Below are 7,244 nucleotides of genomic sequence, written 5' to 3' on the forward strand. Positions count from 1 at the left end.
AGTTGCCTTACAATGTACTCTGCATTGGCGCTCCACCTTTCCCTGTCTTATTTCTCACTTTCTTCTGTACTCATCTTGGCTTCTGGGGGAACCCAAAATAACACCTACTTATTGACCTTAGAAAGGTCAGCTAACCACTTGGTATCTCATGTAATAAATGACAGAATTTTACGAAGCTTCCTTGTAGTTATAAAATGCTGTCACTTTAATGTTTCTCCCTCCTTCTCATCTGGGTTTAGAGAGAAGTACCTGAAATTTATAACTGGCAATAGTGACTTATTTGTGGTTTTCTTAACACTTTTCCAACACAGAAACTGATTCAGTAGAAATACTCAAAAGCAATAGTAATAGGAAGTCACATATTACATTCTTTCCCAGCATATACTTAGTTCCAGTTTTGACTTTCTGCATTGTTAGCAAAATTTGACCCTAACAAAAATAATAAATTATTTCAGATATACCTTGAAAAGCCCTTAAGCTCTTTTCATAAAACAGGACAAATATATACCCCATATGAATATATATACATATATACACACACTATATATATATATTCTCATCCTTTAATTAATGTCATTCCTGCAACATGCCTGTGAGATAGAGAAGACAAAGCTGAGTAACCTCAATTGCCAGATGAGAAAACCAAAACCTAAAATGGTAAGCGACCATTCAGGAACTGAAGCTTTTTATGTCTGGGATCTGTGCATTTTCTGCCACATTCCATTTCTTCCTGTCAACCCACAGTTCTATTATATACATATTAAAAGTGTCTGCATGCAGTTTGGTGGATTTTCTCTTCAGAATTCCTGTTTTCTGGACTGTGGTGATAAGAAGAGCATTAAAAAATCTATTTTGTGGGAAAAGCCATGTTCCACTTGGGAGGTGAGCTGAAAATGGATGGCCCATTACAGACGTCTTTGTAACTTCCTGGGTCATTATATTAAGTGTCTTCTTATCCACAGTATCTGATAGCATTACTTATTTAAGCATAGTATGCCTCATATTGGGCAGCATACTCAGAGAAGAATGTAATAAATGGAGAGATTTCAGGCATGCAAAGAACAATCCTATTTTCCTCCCTTGCCTGCCCTGCCTCCTAAATGTCCCATCCCTTTAGCTTAACAGTTTAATTCTTGCTGAAATAAAAAATATCCTTGATAGGTGACACAGTGGAAGCTGTTTCCAGTTATTTTTACTATGAATGATTTTAGGTCTTTTTCTGATAGAAGAAAGGGAAACATCCACTGATTGATCATCTTCAGTGGGAGGGGAGATGGTAGAAGAACGATGGGAACCGTGGTAGAGAGAGAAAAGAATGTGGAACCATGTCATGGCATATGTGAATTCACGGTCTGCCTGGGTCCTAGACAAGGAGTCATGGAATAAATTTACTAGCCTTGTTGTCGTGGGCAAGTCATTGACTTTTCTTAATCAAAGTTTTCTTTTTATTTATAAATGATGGGTTAGGACTACATGATCTCCAAATTCTTTCCAGTTCTGCAATTCTATTCATTAATTCCATTTATTACATACTGCCGTGGACATGGTAACAAAGGTGAATGAATAGTCAGTCAGTTTCTATTTTCCTAAATATTAGCTAGGAAACAAAAAAAAATGGTAATGAGATTTTGTGTGGGAGCACACAACCCAGAAAAGAGTCTTTGAAATGTGAAATGAAGAAAGGCAAAGTAGAGAGGTAGCAGTTTGCATTGTTCACGAGCAGCCTTGTGCACATGTGTATAATGGACCCATAGTGATTTAGTGAGGTACAGAAAACTGAAAGGGTATATCCAGTGCATCATACCTGATTTTTCATCTGGCTCTAAACTGGACGCTGCTGAAGGGCTGTATGAGACACCCAACCAGAAGGAAACAAGATGTAGCTCTTCCAGCGCTCAGCACTCACTCTCCACTTTCTATTTTTCTGTGTTCTAGGCACTATGACCACTGCTTGGGCTTCCATAGACATAGTACCTGAAACAAAGAATCCAATGCTAGGAATATCAGGGAGATCACTCTGTAAATTATATGATTGTCTAACCACTGTGCTGTGCACCCAAAACTAATACAAACTAATGTTGAATGTCAACTCTAATTGAAAACTGAAATTCTTTAGATGCTAGTAATTTATTTGAAAGGTTCAGCAAATGTTGGAAGGGAAGTAGGAACATGGTACAAGGAAGGGAAGGCAGCAGGTAAAGGGGGCATTATAAAATCAGCTACTGTGAGAAACTGGAGCTTAATCTTGCAAAGAATCTGTAGGAGACTGTATAAAAACACATGCCTCAAATGCATCCCTCGAAAAGGTCAAGGGATCTGGATAATTATGACACAACTCCCATAGTCACTGACTGTACACAGTACTGTAAGGTGTTATTTCCCTAGCATTTCTGTCCTACATCTGGGCAGGCAAAGTTAAGCCTTATGGCAAGAGAAAGCAAAGCCACCACCCAGCAAACAATGCAGGTTAGCCAACACTGAAATGTTAAAGGTGGGGGGAATCTGGGTATGGTAGCAACAACATCACCACCCAAGAATTATTTCAACAAGCCTGTGAGGTGGATGCTATTTCTATGTTATTCAGATGAGAAAACCAAAGACCAGAGATAGTAAGTGTCTTAAAAGGGGCACAGTTGAGACTGAAATCAAGTGTCTGTGACTAAACAGACCATTTGTTAAACACTGTATTTCTGGATGGTGCAAAAAGAGGTGGTGGGTGTGTCATCTATAGCAAGGCTTGACCTAAATGATCCTCCTTCTGTGAAGCAGTCTCTCGATTCTGTCTCCATTTTTTCCTGTATGTTGCCATAGACCTTTCTTTATGGTTCTGCATGAACAACTATCACACTTCCTTGTGATAGTTTATATTCATCCTTCTTACCAAACAAGAGTATCTTGAGTTGTACATGACATTGCTTTCTTCGTTTTTGTATTCCTCCCTAGGAAATAATTGACACATAGAAGCCCTTCAATGTTGATAAAATGTCAATGGCTGCATTTTTAGATATAGGCTTAAATTGTCAGTAATTTACCCACTCGAGGTAAGCTGATATTGATAGAGTGCCTACTATGTGTTAAGCAAGAAATAGATACAGAAATGAAAGTATGAAAAGAAATGCTCCTTGAAGGCACAGTTATATGCATCCGCTTACTTATCTCTTTTTCAAATATTTCTACCCAGTCAACACAGGTTTCATTAAATTTTTGTAGCTCATGGATGTTGAGAAAAAGCAGTCTTTTCTTTTTAATTTCATTTTACTCATGTGTGATACACACCAAAAAACATGTAATTGGTGAAATTTGTTTAATGTGTTTTATGCAAACACAGACCAGGGGAGAAGCAGAGAGTCAGTGATGATCTTGAGAATACCTGGTTCTAAGATTCTACATTTTATAACACTATTCATTTCTGGTGACAAAATGAACCTATTTCAAATATACACCAAAATCTTATTTACAGTTTGTGGCCAATGTTTCTTTTAACTGCTGATTTACCTCATCAAGTACAGGCTAGGTGGGCAGTAATTTTCTCCATATTTCCGCTGCACAGCAAGAAACAGTTAATTTACAGGCACATATTGCTTTAATTTCAGTTACTCCAGTCATTTTTCTGTACAGTGTCCAGGTCCTCCTGCCAGGGGCTGTAATTTTATAAGAGGAGAGCTCTTGAAAATGTGTGGGAGAGATTAGTAGGTGTGCCTGAAATGCTTTCTTTCTCACTTTCCACTGCGCAAAGCCGCAGGTAGAAGATTTAAGAGATGATTTCATTTGAAAATGTTGATTTGGGGTGAACTCTGGAGAAAAACTCAGATATTCTGTAGAGTTTAGTCATCGAAATTAGGAAGGGCTCTCATGTTCCTGAGATGACGTTATGAAAAAGAGTATACAACTCCTGTGTTGAAACACTTCTCACTTGTTCTTTCTTTCTCTCTTTCTTTCTTTCTTTCTTTCTTTCTTTCTTTCTTTCTTTCTTTCTTTCTTTCTTTCTCTCTTTCTCTCTTTCTCTTTCTTCTTTCTTTCTTCTCTCCCTCTCTCTCCCTCTCTCTCTCTCTCTCTCTCTCTCTCTCTCCTTTCTTTCGAAGGAATATTGATTCTCAGTTTGAGTTGGGGTTAAAAGTAAAAAGAGCAAGTTTATTCCATGCCAGTCGGAAACTCTAACACAGACCAGGGGAGAAGCAAAGAGTCAGTGATGATCTTGAGAAAAACAAAAAAGCCATTTGGAGCCAGCATGTACAAGATGACTAAGCCCCCAGTACTGGCCCCAAACTCTAAAGGCTTTATATAGCTGGCTGCATCGGCACAGTGTCATCTGCCAGCAGAACACCAGTATGTAATGACACCAAATTTGTAAGTGGGATGTCACAGTCCATGGCATGTTTCTGCTATGTGGTTTATAGAAAAAGACATATCCCGAATACAGAATGACCCAGAGTCCAAGTGGGAAACACATACGTCTCATCCTTTTCAGCAAGAAAATTGCCAAGGAGACTGGGAGAAAGGACTAGGAAGAAAATGTCCATATTGCATGTACTCATTCAACAAACATGTGGCACCTACTATGTTTTATTCCAGTGTTTTTCATTGTTTAATAAACTCACAATCAAACCCCTGAGTTCCTTTACTTATTAGTTCTAGTAATTTTTGGTGCAATCTTTAGGGTTTTCTATATATCATAGCATGTGTTCTGCAAATAATGACAGCTTCCCTTCTTCTTTTCCAGTTTGGATGTATTTTATATTTTACTTGCTTAATTGTGCTGCCTGGGACTTCCAATACTATGTTGAATGAAAGTGGTAAAAGTAGGCATTGTTGTTTTATTACTGACATCAGAGGAAAAGCTTTCAAGTTCTCAACTTGTCATTGTTGACTATGGGTTTGTTATATATGGTTTTATTATGTTGAGGTATGTTCCCTATATACCCAGTTTATGGAGAGTTTTTATCATAAATGCATGTTGAATTTTATCATTTTTTGTCATCTATGAGATGATCATGATTTTTATCTTTTGTTTTGTTAATATGAGGTATCATGTTGATTCATATGCTGATGTTCAACTATCCTTGCATCCCTGGAAGAAATCCCACTTGATCATGATGTATAATCCTTTTAATATATTGTTCAACTATATTTGATAATATTTTGTTGAGGATTTTTGCATCTATGTTCTTCAGTGATTTTAGTCTGTAATTTTCTTTTTTTGTAGTGTCTTTGTCTGGTTTTGGTATCAGAGTAATTCTGGCTTCATTACATGAGTTTGGAAGTATTTCTTTTCTTAAAATTTTTTTGGAATAATTTAAGAAAGATAGATATTAACTCTTATGTAAATGTTTGGTAGAATTCATCTGTGAAATCATCTAGACCTGGACTTTTGTTTGTTGGGAGTGTTTTGATTAGTGATTGAATTTCATTACAAATAATCAATCTATTCAAATATTCTACTTCTCTATGATTCAGTCTTGGCAGATTATATGTTTTTAGGAATTTATCCATTTTTTCTAGATTGTCCATTTTTTGGCCTATAATTGTTTGTAGTATTTTCTTATGATCCTTTGTATGTCTGCAGTATCCATTGTAATTTCTCCTCTTTCACTTCTGATTTTATTTGTGCCCTTTCTCTTTTTTCTTTGTGTCTGAATAAGTTTATTAATTTTATATTTTCAATTAGCAATAATTGCGCCTCGGATAAACCTCACTGGCTATGATACTGCCACTGCGCAAAGCTAATTTTATATTTTCAACGAACCAACTCTTAGCTTCATTATGTTTTTGTTTTGTTTTACTAAGTAATTTATTTTCACTCTGATCTTTATAGTTTTCTTCTTTCTACTAACTTTGGGCTTTATTTGCTCTTCTTTTTCTAGTTCTTTTAGATGGAAAGTTAGATTGTTTATTTGAGGTTCTTTTTGTTTCTTGAGTTAAGCCTCTATTACTAAGAACTTTTTTCTTAGTACTGCTTTTGCTGTGCCCTAAAGATTTTGTGACATTGCAATTACATTTTCATTTTCTCAAAGAATTTTTTAATTTTCTATTTCATTAATTGGTTGATGCACTGGTTGATTAATAGAATATTGTTCAGTCTCCACGTTTGGATTTTTTTCACTTTTGTTCTTGTAATTAATTTCTAGTTTCATACAGTTGCAGTGATAAAAGATGCTTGATATGATTTCAATCTTCTTAAATTTATTGAAACTAGTTTTGTAGTCTAACATTTATCTATCCTGGAGAGCATTCTTTGTGTGCTTAAAAAGAATGTGTATTCTGCTTTTAGATGGGATATTCTTTATATATCAATTAAATTTGTCTGCTTTAATGTGTCATTTAAAGCTAATGGTTTCTTGTCAGTTTCCTGTCTGAATGAATTGTTCATTGATGTAAGTGAGAGATTAAAGTCCCTTACTTGACTGTGTTACTATTTCTCCCCTTAGGTCCATTAATATTTCCTTTATATGTTTAGTGCTCCTACTTTGGGTGCATAAATATTTACAAATGTCATATCATCTTGTTGGACTGATCTCTTTGTAATTATGTAATGTAATTCTTTGTCTTTCGTTAGTCTTCGTTTCAAATTCTATTCTGTCTGATGTTGGTATCACTACCCCAGCTTTCTTTTGTTTCAATTTGCATGGAATATCTTGTTTCATCCCTTCACTTTTGGTCTGTATGTATTTTTAGTTTTGAGGTGAGATTCTTGTAGGCAGCATATAGATAGATAGGTCTTGTATTTTTATTTATTCAGTCACCCTATGTCTTTTGATTGGAGAATTTAGTCCATTTATATTTAAAGCAATTCTTGATAGGTATGTGCTTATTGTCATTTAGTTCACTGTTTTCTGGCTGTTTTGTAGTTCCTCTCTTTTCCTTCTCTTTTTCTCTTCTCTTGTGGTTTGGTGGCTTTCTTTAGTGTTCTGTTTATATTCTTTTATTGTTTGCTTTTGTGAACTTATTTAAACTTTTTTCTATGTGATTACCTTGAAGTTCACATCTAACATCCTATGTATTTAACAGTCTCTTTTAAGTTGATAGTAACTTCGATTTGAACACATTCCAAAGCTTTACCTTTTTTGCTCCTTCTCCATGTTTTGTATTTTTGACAACACATTTTACATCTTATTTTATTCCCTTTCCTAATTATTCTCTTTTAAATTAATTTTACTAATTTTGTCTTTTACCTTTTCATACTTGCTTTATAAATATTTAATCCACTACCTTTATTATTACTTACTTATCTTTTCCAGTGTGGTTTT

At 35.2% G+C, this 7,244-nt stretch overlaps 1 pseudogene; it reads right to left on the minus strand.

Moving 5' to 3' along the window:
• Positions 1–5,638: 5,638 nt before the first annotated feature.
• On the minus strand, positions 5,639–5,722 carry LOC123830150 (annotated as a pseudogene).
• Positions 5,723–7,244: the final 1,522 nt, after the last annotated feature.

Source organism: Phyllostomus hastatus, unplaced genomic scaffold (assembly GCF_019186645.2).
Source record: "Phyllostomus hastatus isolate PE091 unplaced genomic scaffold, TTU_PhHast_1.1 phas_scaffold_12, whole genome shotgun sequence".
Lineage (NCBI taxonomy): Eukaryota > Metazoa > Chordata > Mammalia > Chiroptera > Phyllostomidae > Phyllostomus > Phyllostomus hastatus.